Source organism: Pogona vitticeps, chromosome 3, assembly GCF_051106095.1.
Source record: "Pogona vitticeps strain Pit_001003342236 chromosome 3, PviZW2.1, whole genome shotgun sequence".
In the NCBI taxonomy this organism is placed as follows: domain Eukaryota; kingdom Metazoa; phylum Chordata; class Lepidosauria; order Squamata; family Agamidae; genus Pogona; species Pogona vitticeps.
In genome coordinates this window covers 83,547,956-83,567,602 of record NC_135785.1, presented here as the reverse complement: position 1 = coordinate 83,567,602, position 19,647 = coordinate 83,547,956, and the positions used below count along the sequence as shown (strand labels likewise).

At 41.9% G+C, this 19,647-nt stretch overlaps 1 long non-coding RNA gene across 1 annotated transcript; it reads right to left on the bottom strand.

Moving 5' to 3' along the window:
• Window positions 1-836: 836 nt before the first annotated feature.
• On the bottom strand, window positions 837-17,599 carry LOC140705920 (uncharacterized). Its single transcript, XR_013543972.1, has 2 exons — window positions 16,189-17,599; window positions 837-10,277 (listed from the first exon to the last, which is right to left on the bottom strand). It is a non-coding gene; the product is annotated as an uncharacterized LOC140705920 (long non-coding RNA).
• Between the last annotated feature and the right edge of the window lie 2,048 nt (window positions 17,600-19,647).

Genomic DNA, 19,647 nt, shown 5'->3' with positions numbered 1-19,647 from the left:
GAGCTATGGATTCTTCCCCTTTCATCTCTAGAGAACAAAGGCAAAATGTCTCCTCCTTAGAGGGACAAGAGAGAAATGTGGGGGGGGGAGTGATTTCAGCAACCTAAGCATAGCAACTAGATAATGGGCATGAATTAAGTCAGCTTGCTCCAACAAAATTCATTGGTGTGGTACCACAGCTGTTGTGCATTCCCTCCCCAGCTAATTAAGTGCCCCACTCACAAGCCTCTGTGCACAGTCAGGGTCCTCCTTCTCTGGCAATTGTCCAGTCCAGGAAGAAGCTCAGGCTTCCCCTTCCCACCTCCTCTGCCAGCCGCCCATTCATCTGCTGCACAGGCAGAATCTCTATCCAGCCTCCTCATCTGAGTGGGTGGCTGCTGGAGGATGCGGGGAGGAAAGCCGGAACTCTTTCCTGGACTGGACAGCTGCCAGAGAAGGGGGACCTGGTGCTCAGAGACTTGTGAGTGGGCAGCCAGGCAAGGGGCAGGGAGAGGGAATGTGCAGTGCCTGTGGTGCTGCTGATTAATTTCATTAGAGCAGGCCATCTTAATTTGTGCTCATTTCTAATAACAACCTAAATTTGAAGGAAGGTCAGTGCAGGTCAGAGCAAGTAAAGGACAGTCCAGGAAACCTGAAGACATAATTTCTACTTTTTCACATGCATCTTATGGAGTGTAAGCTAAGTTGCACCCAGTCACTTCCAACAAACTACACCCTCTACCCCCAGGAACCCTCTTTGTTTCTTCAGTTTAAAAAGTGGCCTGCACCTGAATTGATTGTTGCAGCTACCACCCGATATTTTCAGCTTCCTCAGATATACCTGCATACTGTTGGAGTTTTATTTACAACCTGGCATGCTGTCTGTAGTTTGAGTGACTGAGAGAGACTTTTTTGGGCTGGGTTGATTCTATATCTGTCCAGCACTAACCAACAGTTCCTTCTAAGCTTTGAATTCAAAGAACCCTGCCTCTCTGCTAAGTGTTCCATCCCTCTCTATAGTGGGTTGGTGGCAGTTGTTTGTTGCTGTTAATCTGTTTGGTTGGTTACATTATAGCACAAATGTAGTAAAGAAAGCAGTATACACAATCCTGAAATTTCAAATAACTGTAAGTAAAGGAATATTTTTATTCTTTCTCTTATAAAATGCCTCAAACTGAGTTTTTGAGACCGACTTGTAAGTGCCAGTTAATGTGAAAGGACTGGACTCTGGGGAACTTGCAGTTATTCCCCTCTGTGGATCTCTGTGCTTTAACCTTCTGTGTAGCAAAACAAGAATTTTACTAGAAATTCAAAACTCTGCAACATACTGTATACTGTAGATGTATGTTTACGTGTTTCAGCCAAGTAGGATTTTAGAAATGCAATATGTGCATGCACATACACCAGCAATAAACATACTGTAACTTAAGGGTTGTTCCAAAAGAAACACCAGAGTGACAAGAAAGCAGCTCTCAGCCTCAGATGCTAGGTCAAATACTCAGGGGCAATAAAATGCATTAGAGGTACTAACAAGGCAGAAGGCACACCAAAGAGTGGGACACCCCCTAACCTCACTCCTCCCATTTCTGTCTCCAACACACACCTCATGTCTCCAAGCTTCAGGCAGCTGTCCCTCACATTTTGAAAAAGGGCTGCCATGAAGGAAACATTGGTTGTGTATTGACAGCAACCAGAGAAACTTCGGAAGAATGATAAAAGCAAAGCGGGCTGGAAAGGTACTCCTCAAATTCTGTTGGTGAAAACAGCTGAACCCTCCTCCCCAGTGCTGCTCAGCAAAGTAAGGTAAGCCCCAAGTGGTGTCCTCTGCTCTGAATTAACAGGGTACAGCCATTCTGCTGCATCACTTTTTTTGAAAGAGGTGTTAACCGTAAACTTATAATTCTGAAGGTAGAAATTCTGAAGCATCACTGCCTGCCTCATTGAAGACATCATCCTCAACGAGATGAGGACCACTCCCTGACTAACCGAAATGACCAATAATAGGCAGTCATACAAGCTAGAAAGCAAGACCAAAAAAATGCAAGAGGAAATTTATTTATTTATTTATTTATTTATTTATTTATTTATTTATTTATTTATTTATTTATTTATTTATTTATTTATTTATTTATTTATTATATCCCGCTCATCTGGTCTGGTCGACCACTCTGAGCGGCTTCCAATAAAAAATATATACAATAAACCATAGAGATTTTACAGACAGACTATGACACATGCAGTAATAAAACAAATAATAAATGAAAGGGAAAAAAATTAAGTATTGACAGGAGGGAAGGCCTGAACCTACAACCATGTTTTTAGTTGGCTCTTAAAAATGCCCAGCGTAGGGGCCGCACGGATTGCCGGAGGAAGGTTATTCCAGAGGCGAGGAGCCACCACCGAGAAGGCCCGGTTTCGTGTCTTCTCCTTCCGGGCCTCTCTCAGCGTCAGGCTCCTCAGCCTCACCTCCTGACTCGCGTGGGTGATCCGGGTAGACCTGGGTGGGAGCAGGCGTTCCGCCAAGTATCGAGGTCCTAAACTGTTTAGGGCCTTATATGTGAGCATTAACATTTTGAAGTCAATGCGGAAACGGATGGGCAGCCAGTGCAGCATGGCCAGAGTAGGAAAGAAACACTACCAAAAAAAGTATCCTAGCCAACCAAAATGTACTGGATAACCATGGGGAAAAAAGACTGGTCTACTCACAATTAGGTTTATGCCATGTAATCAAAGAGGGAAAACATCAAAATTAACATAAAGAACTGTAGTACCAACAGCAAGACAAGTGTCCATCTACTCATAGCCATAGACAGAGCAACTGTCCATGTTAACTAGATAGAACTTGGAACTCTGTAGTCCTCTGATTACCACCTTCTAGAGGCAAACGCAGGTAAGCCACATGTGCCACCTTCAAGTTATTAATTTCTTGGTGGTAGTCAGATGAATGTTTGAAAAAAGGATGCTGCAGGATGTCATTCATCAGTACTCCTCTCTTTCAAGAAAGGCTGACACCAGACAACGCTTGATGAGTGAGGGTGGCTGTCCATTTTTTTTCCTTTTGGATTGCAGCTCTCTATAAAGAGTAATTCATGGAAGCATATCAAATGCCTGTCACATAGTATGACAAGGAATACAAGCACCAATTGTGTAAGTAGTGGCTATTTGCCATCAAAATTGGCACTGTTTGGCTTATCTCCAGTGTATACAAGTAACAGATTCTGGACAGAGTGATAGTATTCTCCTCCAAAAACAGAATTTTAGATGCACAGTTACTTTATCATGTAAGGGGAAGTTATTTGAAAGGAATTAGCTCACAAGCCACAAATCACTTTTGAAGGATTATTCACTCCTGGGCACCTTAGTAGACCAATGAAGTCCCAATCTCTGGGACTGTTTTCATATAATATTTCTTCTTGAGAGTTACGGCTATCTTTCAGTGCCTTAACACCAAAATATGCTGATTTTGATACTGCTTATTTACTCTCCTAGCAAGAGTGGCAAGCTAAAAACTCTATACCTGGTGACAGAAAATGGGCGTGTCAGTTTAGATAATAGAAAACAAACTTCCAAACTAGAAAAAGGAGATCCACAAATGGGCAAAGACTGATCCACACCTTGTTGTATTGAGATGCTGTATTGTAGAGTCAGGAAAGGAAACTACAATGGGACAAAAGCAACAGAATAAAATGAGATAACATGGTTAAAGTGTATGATGCCAGAGCTTATATTTGAATTTCAGTATTTTATTACTATAAATCAAACAACAACAGGAATTGTTGTATAATTCATACTAGCCAGTGTTTATATCAGTAGTAAAGTCTGGGACTGTACCAACTGGGATTGGAAGAAGCCTTATTCAGCAAGCAAACAATGAGTCAGCAAGCAGCCAAGTTAGTTGACTTCATGTGGACAAAAGCAATTCTTTCACATCTGCTGCATCAGCAACACTTAATCTGGTTACTATGCAATGTATTGCAACACTTTTAGGCTAGAACAGGTGTCAGATTTTCAGTATCCTTCAAATACATTCTGGAAACATAAATGAGCAGTTTTGGCTCAGATCATCCATCTTTCAGAGAACGTTGTTCCTGTAATATTTGATAATAATTCTTACGTTTGCTTGTGCCATGCCTTTGAAAAATGGGAGTCATTTGAAGGCCTGCTAAATCTAAGGAAGTACTCTAGTATGTCATGTGAATTAAATACAGAAGTTCACCGCCACTGCAGCCTAAGTTACTCTGAACTGAGTTACCCTGGGTATTGTAAAGCAAGAGCAGGGTGGGGACGAAAGGATTTAGTGCCTATAAAATAGTGTGGCTGATAAACAGCTGCAGGAAAAGAAACAATATTTATGCATTCTCTGACTACACCAGGCCTTTGGAAAAGTTAAAAACAAATACAAAAACACTTTTCCAATCACTCCTTTGTGACCAATTATTGTGTAAGGACTATCTTACAGCCGTTTCACAGCTTGGTGTTCTGAGACCATTGAATCATATTTGGACTTTCTTTTCTCCACTGCCTGAGTTAGGAATTCCTGCAATTCCAGTTCTATTTCTGGTCTCCTCTCAATCTTTTGCTGAAGTTGGATCCATTGTACAAGTTCTGGAGACAATGCACAGAACGACCGACTGGGCTTAAATTCTAGTTCATCCCCCCCTAAGGTTCTGCCAGTATCTCCATGAGCTTCTAAGTGATTTTCAAAAGCATGCAACTGAGCCCTGGGCTTCTCAGCAACATTCCAATAATTCTTTTGTCACTCCTCTACTCACTGCCTGAATTTGGAAATGCGGGTGCTCATCATGACACCTCTATATCAACACATCAGGAGCAGCCCTTTCATAAAGCTATTGGCTCTTAATTGCCCATATAAGAACAAACAGTCCTCAAATATTTTGCATTACGATAGAGATGGTTTGCAATAATATACTGTTCCTGGGGAAATCCATTTCTCTCCCAGCTACTGTAAGGATGACAGGAAAACTCAAAGCAAACAGAGAAACCTGAGGAGGTGGTGGATTATGCTGTAGTTTTTGCTACTCCCCAGGCGTTGACCTTGCAAACCCAGCAATACTATCTCCCTGATCTACAGAATGAGCTAGTAATACTGTATTGCCTTTGTGTTATATGTAGTTTATCACCTTTTCATAACAATGCATCTGAATCAACAGGTTCTATAAAGATGTTCTTGGAGTATAAATTGAAAAGCAGTTGAGAACATAAATCCTGGCAATCCTCTTTGTACCTCTATGTTCTCTGTCATAAGCTTTTCAAGTCTTACTACAGCTTTCTGTTGCCTGTACAAGTTCCCAATTATATCCCTGGAACTGAGACTGACATATACCAACAACTCCACCAATTTGTCTTTTTAGTCAATGCCAATGTTTTTTTTCATACCAATAAAGTAAGCATATATACCCATGTTCCTATCACAGTACAGTATCTGCCGGGGGAAAATGTTCAAAATTCTCCCTTTCTTCCAAATCCTCCTCGGAATCCCCCTGTGTGGGTTCCATTGTTTCTTCGCTTTTCTTGGAAATTCTACCATGTATAGTTTTAAAGAGAACTTAAGAAGTTTTTAAATTTTCAGTTTTAAGCAAGTTTATTCATCAGTACCAATTTCTGTGGGATCCAGGAGATATCTACTTATTATCAAAAGCTCACAGGGTGCGACTTCCTTGTTTTGAAATTTGGTCTCCCAAAGCAAAATTTCAACCCTTATGGATTCCTCTTTATTTAAATCCCTCCTCAGAAGCCACATTTTCAGTGAATAGCTTGGCATGAGACCTAGTTCTTGCAGCCTTCAGCAGCCTTGACCTGTGTGGCCACTTGGATTGAAGAGAACCAAATCCCTCAGGTGCAAGAGAATGCAAGTTCATTTGCACTTCCCTCATTGTGTAGTCACACACTGTGTCACAGGCCTGGTCTAGCAAGCCGCTGGCTGTCTCAGGGAGGCCTGATCTGCAGATTATGTCTTCTGTGTCTGCTGAAAAATCTGACCTGGAGATCCAGTCTACCATGTTGTATTCTTCAATAGATTATATCACCAGGCCAGCTGTAGGGGAAAGGGGTGCACTTGTTAAACTACGTGGCCTGGGGCAAAGGCCTTGTCTCTTCACCCTTGTTCCAATCCTAGAAAAAAATGAAATATTGTAGCACTTTAAATATTAAGAGATTGTTTCAGTGTGATCTTTTGTGCACCAAAATCCAGTCCCTCTTGGGATTTTGATCCATGACAGCTCACATTGAAATCAACTTGTTAGTCTTTAAAAGTGCCACCATGTTTTGTCTGCTTGCTTGCTTTTCCCTCTTTAATTTTGCCAAATGGCTGAGACAGACGAACACAGCTACTTCTTGGAAATCCCTGTTCCCTGGCATGGGGGGGGAGGGGCTTGGAAAAGCTGCTCCCAGTTTCATATTAAATTCATGAATTGTTTTAATAATTGACTAGAGTATACTGTATAGCCACATCAGACCCTGGCAGTTTTCCTCTCGGAGTGGCGATGACCATTTACATATATAGGCCAGTCTCTGCTCTGTTTCTCCAATTGCCTTCAACCTATTTCAGGATTTTGATCTACAGTTTGTACTGTGCATTTGATTTTTGAAGGGCTTGCTTTGTCAATCACACCCATGGTACATGGCCTTGGTGCATCTGGACGATTGTGAGGCATCTTTAAAATATCTGAAATAGAATACGGTCTAAGCTAATCTCAATAGCATACCACCCATGCATTCTTCGTGTGTATATGTTCCATGCCAACAAGTCGGACCAACTTATAGCAATCCTAATAGTGCTTCCAAGGTATGTGAGATAGTCAAGGAGTGGTTTTATACCAGTTCCAAATTCAGTTACTTAAAGCTGTCCTTAGAGTGGAGGCAATTGATAGGAAAGGTATGTCTAAAGAAGAGTAGGACGAGGGGAAACTACTGTAATGTGCAAATTGAATGAAGGGGTGATGATTAGGTGATTTACATTAACAACGGCAAGATTTGTTCTTGTATGAATTTCAGTACAGATATCTTTACACTGCTTACAATTTAATACAAGGAAATTCTACTTATCTTTTATTTGCTAACAGATTTCAGTAGATCGTGTCATTCTTTTTAATGATTTTTCCACTTCCTAATTTGTCCTGGTAACTCAGTGAGTAGGATACCTGGCTCTGGAGCCAGAAGTCAGTAGTTTGATTCCCTTGACTTCCAGGAGAAGAACCAGCCTTCGTAGCTCTGGGCAAGCTGCAGAGTCCCAGGGCACACCTCAGAAGAAGGGAACGATAAACAATTTCTGAATACTCTGAACCTGAAAAACACTAGAAGGAGTCACCAGAGGTCAGAAACAACTTGACAGCATGTTTAGGAAAAGAAAAAAAAAAGGGTGGATAGATAGATAGAAATTGCTGGCTGTGCCTAATTACATACCAGAATCACAAATAAACTTGCTCACATTTTTTAAAACTCTGCAGTTGCTGTTTGTTTTTTTAATAAAAATTATTCTAGTCAGAAAAAAAAAAACTCCAAATGTGGACGATAAGTCCCTACAACCCATGGAGAAAACATGTCAGGTTACTCTCTTCTCTCCTAGCGATTCCATTTGCTTAATCTTCTCTGTTTTGCAATTATGATCTTGCAGCTGATGGAATTTCATTCTCTCCAGTGTCAGTGTCACGCTGCAGCCTGGGTCAGTTTGACCCATACCAAAGCCATCTAGCTATATATGAATATTCTCGGAACCTCATATCTTGACATTCTTCCAAGCTATTAGTGACTCTTTACACGATTCTGAAATGTCTGTAGGTTTATGCCCATCAGCCCACCCAGATCTCTACAGTAATTGTACAATAAGTGCCCATCAATTTTTCAAAAATGAAAAATTCGTGAGACTGCCAAATGCTGAGTAATATCATTTCCCTAAGGAGCCTTTTTGATCTGTGCTTATGAATTATTATTCTGTCCTGTCCCACGAACTGAACCAAGACTCAATTGCTGACTGGCTGGCTGGTTCTGGATAAATAGTTCTATTAATATTTGCCCTTCCCACTTGTTGGACAGCTATGAAGGACAGTGAGAGTCAGTAAAAATGGGATTTATGGATTTTTAAAATTTCATTACTTAAAGCTCAAAGTTAACTTTTCCATCCAGCACCGCTGACATCAATGTCTTTTTACTTCCAGCAGTTACCAGGACTAGAGATTCATTCCAAATCTGGAAATTCCTCTTAAGTTTCAGAAACTAAACATTGTTGTTGTTGTTGTTTAGTTGACAAGTCGTGTCTGACTCTTCGTGACCCCATGGACCAGAGCACGTCAGGCCCTCCTGTTTTCCACTGCCTCCCAGAGTTTGGTCAAAGTCATGATGGTAGCTTCAACAAAACTGTCCAACCATCTCGTCCTCTGTCGTCATCTTCTCTTCTCATGAGATGGCCAAAGTATTGGAGCCTCAGCTTCAGGATCTGTCCTTCCAGTGAGCACTCAGGGTTGATTTCCTTCAAAACAGATAGGTTTGATCTGCTTGCAGTCCAGGGAACGCTCAAGAGTCTCCTCCAGCACCACAATTCAAAAGCATCAATTCTTTGGCGGTCAGCCTTCTTTATGGTCCAGCTCTCACTTCCATACATCGCTACGGGAAAAACCATAGCTTTGACTATGCAGACCTTTGTTGGTAAGGTGATGTCTCTGCTTTTTAAGATGCTGTCGAGGTTTGTCATCGCTTTCCTCCCAAGAAGCAGGTGTCTTTTAATTTCGGGGTTGCTGTCACCATCTGCAGTGATCATGGAGCCCAAGAAAGTAAAATCTGTCACTGCCTCTGCATATCTGAGGTTGTTGATATTTCTTCCAGCAATCTTAATTCCGGCTTGGGATTCATCCAGGCCAGCCTTTCGCATGATGTAAACATTAAGAAAACCTAAAACTCAGTAATGTTTTCTTATTGTAGAAGGGTCAAAATGCACTTGTTATGTACTGTCGACTTTGCACCAACTCTTTTAAAATATAAACTAACAATGATGAAATCTCCACATTCAAATTTCCTAAGCTAAATACATTGGGCCTAGAGACTGTTGTTCAGATACAGCTGATCAGAAGTTGGTGAGTAGAATATGATCATCTCTGGTCAGAGATGCAGTGGCAAGTTTGGAAGTATAGATGATCATCATGGCATTTCCTAAAGCTTCATTCCAAGGAGATGCCAAATATGTAGGCAGTTCTGCTGATTACATGTGTGTACCTCTGGGTACACAGTCCCAAAGAGCAGCGGTACATGGTGGTGTGGAATATAGCACGGTGGACTTTAGATAAGCTCGGTAGGGACACGAAAGCCTTGTCAGGTGACCACTCACACATTCTTAAAGGAGAGGGCAAGGAGACACTGATTTGCCTAATATTACATATGCCAATTTACATGTATAGTTGCAAAATTAGAAACAGTGATGGTAATTTAAACAGAATGGCAGGACATATCTCTCACCCAAACAGAGAAGAAAGTGACCGGGTGATTTGTGTGCATGCTAAGTCTGCTGCTCAGGTGCATGCTAAGTCTGGAAGGGTAAACTGAAGGTGTCTGATCTCCCTCCTCACAGATCTTTGCCTCAACCAGGCATGGACTGGACAGTCTTTCAAATAGAGACCTCAGAAATAAAAGATGTACAGCCACCCCACAGGGAGCAGAACAATCCTAGAGTTTCAACCCTGTGTGCCCTCTCTTTGTGCACCACCAGTAGCCGTGACTTGCCTTTCGGTTGCCAGGTCTATACGGGTCTTAGAGAGGCTCTCTCAACGTTTAGACCTAGAAATGGTGGGTTCTGGTTTATTAAGTACTGTTTCTCATAAACTGTACTGGTAGCTCTGCTGAAGGGTGACAGAGAAATCTTATTAACCCAAGTAATTTCCAGACTAATGCAAAAAGTTGGAAGTAACTACAGCAATAATATCCCAACCTTCACTTCTTTCTCTTGCTGCCAAATGGCTCCTTTCTCATTACAAAGCATCTTTATTCTACTGCCAGCATGAAACTGAATATAAAAAGAAATTAGGTTTTAGATCAGATTCTCAACTCAAATTCAATTTAAGGGTTTAAGGCACTGGGAGAATACTGTTGCTGGGAGCAATTTGCAGTTCACTAATCTTGCCACGTTGATCTGATATATATTTGAAGGAATGTAATGCCACAAAGAGGAACGCGGGGATGCTGCGAATTAAACTGCAGAAGCCTCTGTGCTGCAAGGTTGGAAGACCAGCAGTCGTAAGATCGAATCCACGCGATGTAGTGAGCTCCCATCACTTGTCCCAGCTCCTGCCAACCTAGCAGTTCAAAAGCATGTAAAAATGTGAGTAGATAAATAGGTACCACCTCGGTGGGAAGGTAACAGCATTCAGCATTCTGTCTAGTCACGCTGACCACATGACCACGGAAACTGTCTACAGACAAACACTGGCTCTACGACCTGGAAATGAGGATGAGCACAGCCCCCTAGAGTCGGACACGACTGGACTAAATGTTAAGGGGAACCTTTACCTTTACCTAATGCCACAAAATGCATATCATAAATTATTTTAAATAACAGTGACTTCTTGAGTAGGTGAGTTCCTCTTCCTTGACTGCCCCATTTTGCCAGTTTTCAGAGAAGTAGCTGGGTTAGTATGCAGGAGCAAAAGCAGCAGAAGAGTCCTGTGACACTTGTGGGACAAACAATTGATTGTGATATATGTTTTCAGAGACCACTGCCTACTTCTGTTGAACTGGGCTCTGGTGTATCAGGACCTATGCCAAATCTTATGTCATAGCCAGTGTGTTAATCTTTACGATTCGGTGCCATCCTAAAGCATTTTTTTTGCATGAGGTGGAGGAGCAAGTGGGGTACTTCCCAATAAAGCTGTAATGTATACCAAGACCAATAAGTGTCTCTTCCCATGGCCCTGGTAATAAAAATAGAATGATTCAAGCTCTGTTCTGTAACTTATCTCTGGAGAAGGATGATAAAATCACCAACAGGGGTGATTTTTGGTAATTAAAAACTTCTTCCTTCTGTCTTGCGGCTGTTCAAACTCCTATGTAATCCTTTTCATCATGTGGAAACCACAAGAATTACAAGTCAGAAGGAGGAAGCTTTTAGTTATCTAAAATAGCCTCCATGTCATTTAGCACCAGTGACTTGCTGTAATTAAAGACTTCCTTCTTCTGCTCTGTGGCTCCTACAGCTTCTATACAATGAAAGGTATTACACATGAGTCAGAAAAGCCACAGGACAGAAGTAGAAAGTTTTTAATTACTGAAATTTTACCCTGATGGTGACATCTTAACCCTTCCGTAGGCAGTTATTCCAATAGAAATTCAGTCAATAACACAGAATTGATTGTCAATAATTTTCTCTTTTTTCATGATATTTAAAATCTGCTCCATTTGGTGAAGACTTTATTTGGCTTAAGGCAGGAGCAGGAAATCTGTTGCCCTCCATAGGTGATTGGACTGATAAACAATCCTCAGCATTGTTTACGTATGGCTAGAGCTGATGGGATGTGTTGCAGTCCAACAAAATCTGGAGAGGCACACTTTCTCCACCTCTGGCCAAATTGTAAGGCCAACGTTGTTAAGATATTCTAGGTACTTACACTGAGACAAATGATTGGATTAGAGGAGAGGAAACTATATCCTATTATGCAACAACCTGATTGTTCAAGAGGGAGAAAACTGTTATAACCTGGCCACTCTTTCAGTTGGACATACAGTATGGACCAGTGCAAACAGCTAGACCAGTCTCACAAATGGCAATGGTTGTAAGGGCCAGATTTGGAGGACCTTTTGGAGGGAAACTGAATGAAATTTGGGGAAACTCAGCTTTTAAATTTCTATATTAGTACATACTGGTTTGAGTCTAACACACTGCTGCAAGATGAAATCAATGTAATGGAAAAGTTTTAGAATCACTGTCGGAGCCTCCCATGAGACGTGTGTGTGTGTCTATATAATCAGCCCCCTGATTCCATTGCATTAAAATTGCAAATTGCTTTAAAGCTGATCTTTTAAAAAAATATATATATAATCATGTATGCATGTACTTCACACAGTACAAACCTCCCACAGATCCTCTGGAATTCATTGTCTTGGTTATCATAAGGCAACTGCTCTATGTTCTTCTTTTAAGTGGTACCCAGAAGTCCCTCGCACTGGGAGGGTAGAAAACCACACGATTTTTATTTTATTTTATTTCATTTTTCCACTTCATCCTGCATTCCAAACACCTGTTTAACTTCTATGGGACTGTTTTCACACCTAGTTATAAGAGGCTCCCCTTAACCATCCGATGTATACTGTTCATATTTCCTAAATACCCCATGTTTTGAGTGACCGTACCTGAAGAACTGGGTAGTAAGGTGGGGAATGATTTTGCATTCTGTTGTGCTGTAACCTGTATTGTGCGCACTGGCACAAACCTGCTCCGTACATGGCAGTGGTGTCATGCTTTGTGGAAGTGGTTGCTCTGGGTAGCCAACGACGCTGTTGCATGTAAGATGTAGGTGCTGTTGTTCATGCCTGTTCCACAGCCCAGCAACAAGTGGAGAAAGCAGGAGCGACTCCAGCAGACACTATTTGAACGTGGTTCACTGACCAGTGCTTTGTGGGATCTTCCTTTCAGAAAACAGATGCAGAATTAAATTGCCAATAGAAAGGGGACCATGGAATCATGATGGAACATTGCTTACAGTGTAGAATCCTGCAGTGTGTTCACGGTTTCACTGCCCAGCCATTCTCCTTTTCCACTCCATTCCCATCCACTGTCCCTCAAGTTAGCTAGCATTCCAAGCCCTCTGAGCAGAGTCAGTCCTCATTAGGCTGTTTCTGGGCTCTTGCCCTTTGAGATATTTTCCCCTTAAGATCTGTTATACTTCTGCAAAAGATGGGATTCTCCCAAGCCTGATGCTTCTCTCTCTCTCTTTTAAGAGCAGGCTGGTGCTGTTGCCATGTTCTGCATTTTGCTACCCTCCATCCTGCCCCAGGAACCTTGACTAAAAGGCCCATTTTGCTCTGAGAAGAGCAGCAAGAACAAGAGGTTTGAAGGTTGCCAGGAACATAATTAGAGCCCCCTTGGTGGTAAGTGGAGTTTTTTTTAAAAAAAAGATAATTGGTAGTAGGTTCCCCCCCCCTCCCAGGTGAAGGTTTTTAAAATAAAGATAATTGGGAGTAACCTGGGAGAACCCTAAGGGATTGGATTTCTCTGAAAGATTGTGTGCCATTCAGAATCAATATATACGCTGTATGTACGCCATGATACTCTGGTGGTAAAATGAGAATAGCCCCTCTGGCCTTGGAGGGAAGAGCTGGAATGTCAGGATAATTCAACAGCCTTGGTAAAAAAGTTAAAAAGTCGTTATGGGAGCCCCCAGAATATATCCTCAAGGGAAATAAAGCGCTTTGAACATGTGAAATGTGAGTCGAAAAGAAACCATTTATCAAATACAGCAATCAGCAATTCTTACCTTGGCATAGAAATAGATGTTATTAATGTATTTCGGGAAAAGAAATGTAGAGAGAGATATACAGCTTTCTAAAATCAACAAAGGGGGTGTGCCGACAAGTCCAAATGAAAGAAATCAAATACACAAATAGCAAAACATTAAAAGCCACACTAAAAACTTGTGATAAACGTTAAGTTATAATAACCATAAATTTAAAAGCCAAATTTAAAAGGTGTCACTTTTCTTGGATGGCAGAGACCCTGGGGACCAGAGTTACAATTCCAGAGTTCCCAAGAAAAAGTCTTCACCTTGTGCGCAACACAGAAAGCAAATAAGTGGAATAAGGTCGTGTAGTACGGCAGTGTGGTAAGAAATGAAAACCCATAGTGTGGTGACAGAAGCAAAAGTGGGTGTAATACTCTCAGCTCATGAAATCTCCTCTTGGGGCGCTGAGGGCCAAAATGCACAATATGACAGCTTCACAGTTAGAAGCAGAGCTGACATCAACAGTGAAGGACCTGTGGTTAACTTTTAACATTCTTTTGCGGCTTCACAAGTTGCAAATAAGCTTGCTTTTGTTCAGTGTCAGTCCCTGGAAAGAAACAACAGGATCTTATTTGCATATTGATTGTGTAAACACAGCAGCTTCGGAAAACCCACCTTTTGGAGGGGGGAACAGTATTTTACCTTCTCCTAATCCCCTTCAGTGTGGGCTACCATTTCTCAGCACACAGAGAAGATCCTTCAAGAACTGCTGGAGCAGCTTCATCTTAGCCACTCATTCCCCTAATCTATCTTGTTTCCAAATCAGCGGAGAAGAAGGAGCAGAGAGGATTTTTAGAATTCCCATACCAGTGATCTTCCCACCCCTGCTCAGCTGATTAGGAAGCACTGATCAACAGCAAGAACACAAACATAGGCTGAATGGGGAGCACTAGTGGGCCAGAACTTCCCATCTCTGCTCTGTTATGAATCAAAGGCCTGACTTCTTAAGCTCCCATAATCAAACTTCTCTGTGCTGACTTGTCTCGGGATGAAATCGGCAGCTACTTTAGGGCCAATGTAAAAACAATTTGATTTGATCTTTTCTTTTTCTTTTTGAAGCAACATTATCTTTTTGCTTGGGAGCAGAGGTATTATTTTACATGTGCACAGGCTTGGTAACAAAATAATGATGAGCAAAAGCTAATTAAGATAATTCTAGGGTTGTGGCTTGGAGTTTAAACAGTTATGCATTATGCTTCAAAAAAAAGTTGCTTCAAGGAAAAATAAATGCCTACTGTCCCACTTCTTTCCTTTGAAAAAGGCAGTAGTATATACATGGGTGGCAATAACAGTTATTTGGAAGGTCCCCTGTTTCTCGCTTGCTCTCAACTCAGTGTTATGTTATTTTGATGTTCACTTTGGCTTTATGGGGTAGTTTTATTCGGAAAAAGGCAGCTTCAGCACTTGTACGTAACAGCAGGCCTTTAGTTCACGGAAATCCAGGTTTTGTCTTAACTATATTCCCCCCTGTTGGTAAAACCTTTCTTCAGGAAACAAGGTGGACTATGCTCAGGATTGTGCCTCTACATTTGACACAGGGCATTCCTAAGAGGGATTTAAGCAGCAGAACTTCCACATCTAGGGCCATTTCAGCCCAGTCAAGGTGTGGCTTTTTCCGCAGTTAGCCTGAACTGGAATGAAAATGGTAATTTCACACAGGACCTCACACAGTGTCAGCTCATATGCCTGAGAAGCTTCTTTAATGTTTACCCAGCAGTTCTCTTTAAAGGTAAAGGTTCCCCTTGACAATTTTTGTCCAGTCGTGTTCGACTCTAGGGGGCGGTGCTCATCCCCATTTCCAAGCCATAGAGCCAGCGTTTTGTCCGAAGATAATCTTCCGTGGTCACATGGCCAGTGTGACTTAGACACGGAATGCTGTTACCTTCCCACCGAGGTGGTCCCTATTGATCTACTTGCATTTGCATGCTTTCGAACCACTAGGTTGGCAGGAGCTGGGACAAACGATGGGCGCTCACTCCGTCGCGTGGATTCGATCTTACGACTGCTGGTCTTCTGACCCTGCAGCACAGGCTTCTGCGGTTTAGCCCGCAGCGCCACCACATCCCTCAGCAGTTCTCTTTAGCAAGTGGTTATTAATCATCCAAGACCAAATCACTCTGAAATACCTTGTATCACAAAAAGGTTAGCTTACGACAATATACTGTTCCTGGGAAAATCCATTTCTTCCATAGCTATCATAAGGATTGCACATAAACTCAGGGAAACCTGATGGGTTGGCAGATGGTCTCCCTGACAATTAGAAAGTCTGAGAGCTCCAAACTGCAGCCCCCGAGTTTAGAAAGGTTACCGCTTTGTACTATGGATCCCAGAACACGGACACACCCAACTTGCAGCCAACATAATCCCTCCCCCCAATAACATTTCCAGGGGACAGGGCAGAGAAAGGGCTATTGCTCACCCCTGAATCGTCACCTGTTATCAGGTACCTCAGAATTAGAATTTACAAATGAAGAATTTACAATAAATATATCTAGTCAATGGAACATTTTACCTTCCTGAATAAAGGAACTTTAAATGCCTCTTGTGTCTACAGAACACAACCTATTGTTTTCATACTCCATTTCACATGTGTCTACAAACACACACACACACACACACACACACACACACACACACACACACACACACACACACACACACACACACACACACACACACACACACAAAAATAACAGGAACGCTCAGAGGTTACCCTTTTCAATGGATGATTCCTGCTGGCCTAAAGGTTAGTTAGTTAGGCATCCTTCAGTCTCGAAAGACTATGGTAACGTGCTCTGTATGGAGGACTTGGAACAGCGTCTAGTGTGGCTGAGGAGGCCAATTCGAGAGTGACAATCCCTTCCACACTGAAGACAAATCCAGTCTGTCCCCTGTCCAGCTAAATTGGCCTAAAGGTATTTCAAACTGATAAGATGCACCTTGGACTTTGTTACAAAGAAACACTGAAAGCTGGTTTTCTTTTGGCTAAGGTAAAACATACTTTCAGGCCTTGGGCCTCCAGGTAGAGTTAGCAAAAGAAGGCAGGGGGAGGGGGTCCCACTTGTGAGTGTGGCATGGAAGAGGGAATTCTGGGAGAGGCAGGTTTCATCAGCAATATGCTGCCCGCTGATGCCCACACATATTAAAGAGATATGACTCTGATGTCCCTTTATACCTGGTCGTGTTAATTCCATATGCCCAACGCTTGTGCCAGCCTTTTGCTAATTCTGCAGGAAAGATGCATTGCTTGCAATCATCCATTTTAGTACCAGTTTTTATTCCGGATCGAGTAAAATGGTCCAAAAGCCAGAAGAGGAGAAATACATAGAAAGAGAGTTGTTATCAGACTCCTTATGGAAATGTGGGGGGGGGGAATTGAGGGGAGGAAGATATTGCCTCCAATTTATATAACAAATCGTGGGGAAGGTTGTCATGGTTTTGTTAGCAGTTTGACAGGAATGAGCTGGAAGGATGTCATTTTGGCATTTAAATAACATTCTGTAAGCAATGCCAAACAAAAAGTGCAATGGTAAACTTCACTCTTTCCTTTTCTGCTCAGGAGTTATAAAGCAGGTCCCCAAAATATATATTTACTGTTTCTGGCTCCATTATTATGAAAGAATGTTCCAAATGATTAGTGTGCCATTTACTTCCGCAAACTGACTTTATGTGAAACATTTACATTCTAATTCCATTTATATCTTACCTTCCCTCCTATGAGCTGAAGGCGGCATTCTCTGCTCTCCTGCTTTCTTCATCCTCACAACAACCATGTGAGTAGGTCAGGTTGAGAAATGATTTTTTAATGAGAAGTGAGGATTTGAACTCATATCACCCAGGTCCTAGTCCAACAATGTAACCACCATGACACCATACTGGCTCTGGGATACTTAGACACACAGAAGCACAGCCATAGACACAGGCACAGACAGACACACAACATAATCTAAGTACATCATTCTGGCACATTCGTGTGGCCAAGAATCAAAACACTTTGCTCTCCCAGCAAAACAGTTGTATTTTGTCTGTCCTAGCAGCTTCTTGGCCTTTACCAGGGCTGGCCTAAGACAGATTGCTGCCTGAGGCAAAATAGATGATCCTCCCCCTTCCAAATCTCATAAGCAAAACCCACTCAGACTGGCGATTCCACCCTATGGTGATAGTGCGCCATTCTCCACTCTTCCTAGAGCGGCAGGCTGCTGCAGAGGACGCAGGGCAGACCAGGCGTGGCACACGTCGCTGAGCCTTCCAACACGTCACTGTCTACCACCACCACCACCACATCTGCGGGTTGGGTCTGACCACTATAATGGCTGCACTTCTTGAAAAGAAAGATAATTAAAAAGAAACTGAATCCCTAGCATAAGATACCAAACATCTTTTACGATACCCAAAATCTGCCGCCGAAGACCATTGCCTCACTCTGACTCAAAGTAGGGCTGTCCCCGGGCAATAGGCAATCCATTTTTGTATCTTTGATATTATTTATTATACAGCATTAGCATTTTTATTCCAGATCATTCAAGATGCAATATGTGAGGTATCTGAGTGATAGGGCACAGAGATTGGGTACTTTTCCACACAGATACGAGTTGAGACCGAGACAATCATACTGTATCGTCTGTGCAGGTAAAACAGTAGAGACTGTAACAACTGACTTTCCTGTATCTATCTATACATAGGGCTCAATTTATTAAATGCTTGTAACGATTACTGGTAAGCTCAAATCTCTCACATTATGGAGTCATACCATTCATTCCTTGGCATGCTTTAGAACCTAAAGCAGCTCCACAGTTCTAAGATTATAAGGTTAATGAAGTTGGGGGTCTGAGGAGAAGAAGAAGGATAGACTGCCCACTCTTTCTTGTCAGAGTGTTTTTCATCTTAGAAATTTAACTCAAATGGGAAAGTCTGCTGTCCACCTCCCCACAGAGGCAGAGGCAGCTTGGGCCTGGGGCAGGAGGAAACCAAAAGGGAAAGAGTCGGGCAGTCTGTCTCTACCCATGCTTCCGAAAAAAAGAATGCTCGGACTGGAAATGCTAACAAAAAGAAAAGAAAAAAAGAGAGAGAAAGATGTTGGGGAGGGGGAGCATGTTGTGAAACTCTGTAATTTGAATCTAAACCTCATGTTGTATTTTGACAGAACCACAGTTACTTAGCATGAGGAACAAAAAATAAACAAAAAAAACACAAAAGTATTTCAAATAGATGTATTTCAGATTACAATCCACTTCCACACACACATGGAGCCAAATATTTGGGGTTAAGGTTTATATACATAGTGTGCATGGAAGGAGGGCTCAACTGATACCATGTGTTTATACATCGATAGCCTAGGTATTATTTCCATGAGTCTGAGCAAGTGAGTTATGTCAAGAAATTGGAAAAAGAGGGTTTTATAAGTTTCAGTTGCCCTGCAAAATCTAGGCCTGCTAGCTTGTGCCTGAGAAAAGTGGCAGGGAAGGGAAGGAAGGAAGACTGTCCGTTAATTCGGAGAGGATTTTCAGCTGGGTGTTATCTGTGTGGGAAAGAATGCATCCAACGTTATAAAATACTTTTCTCCTGGTACCATTGTTTTCAACATAACAGCATGGAGGGAGAAAAGAGCAAAGTTACTTTGAGAAAAGTTACTCCCTTCTGGAAGCTTCAGGGTAACTGAGAATCTGATTGGTGGAATAACCTTGAAAAGTCTGCAAAGGTGGATGATGGGTATAAAATGGCATGGAGGATTTTGTGAGCTTGGCTTAGTTTCTCTGAGGAGAAAGTTAAACTCATTTGCTATCTTGATAGTTTGTACTCTGTGTGTGCTCTGGAACTATGCTTCAATTTTGTTGGATTGTAAGTACTGTATTAGGATAGGATAGGATGATACCCTCTGAAAAAAATTGCTGAACTTGATCTACCAATTTCTCACTCCACAAATAGGGCAGGTAATTTTAAAAGGCAATTTTTTGACATATTCACATGACATTTGAAGGCATTCGCTGGTAAAGAGTGATGGGGTGCATACAGACCCTCAGAAAAAAAGGATGAATTGATAACTGGTGTGTGATAAGGACTAATTGGTGCAGCTCTGTTCTCTCCTCATGCATCGATCAAATACTGTATGTGAGGATAAGGAAACTGCTGCAGTTCCATTTTGGGATAGCTTCACACAATAAACACAAGAGAT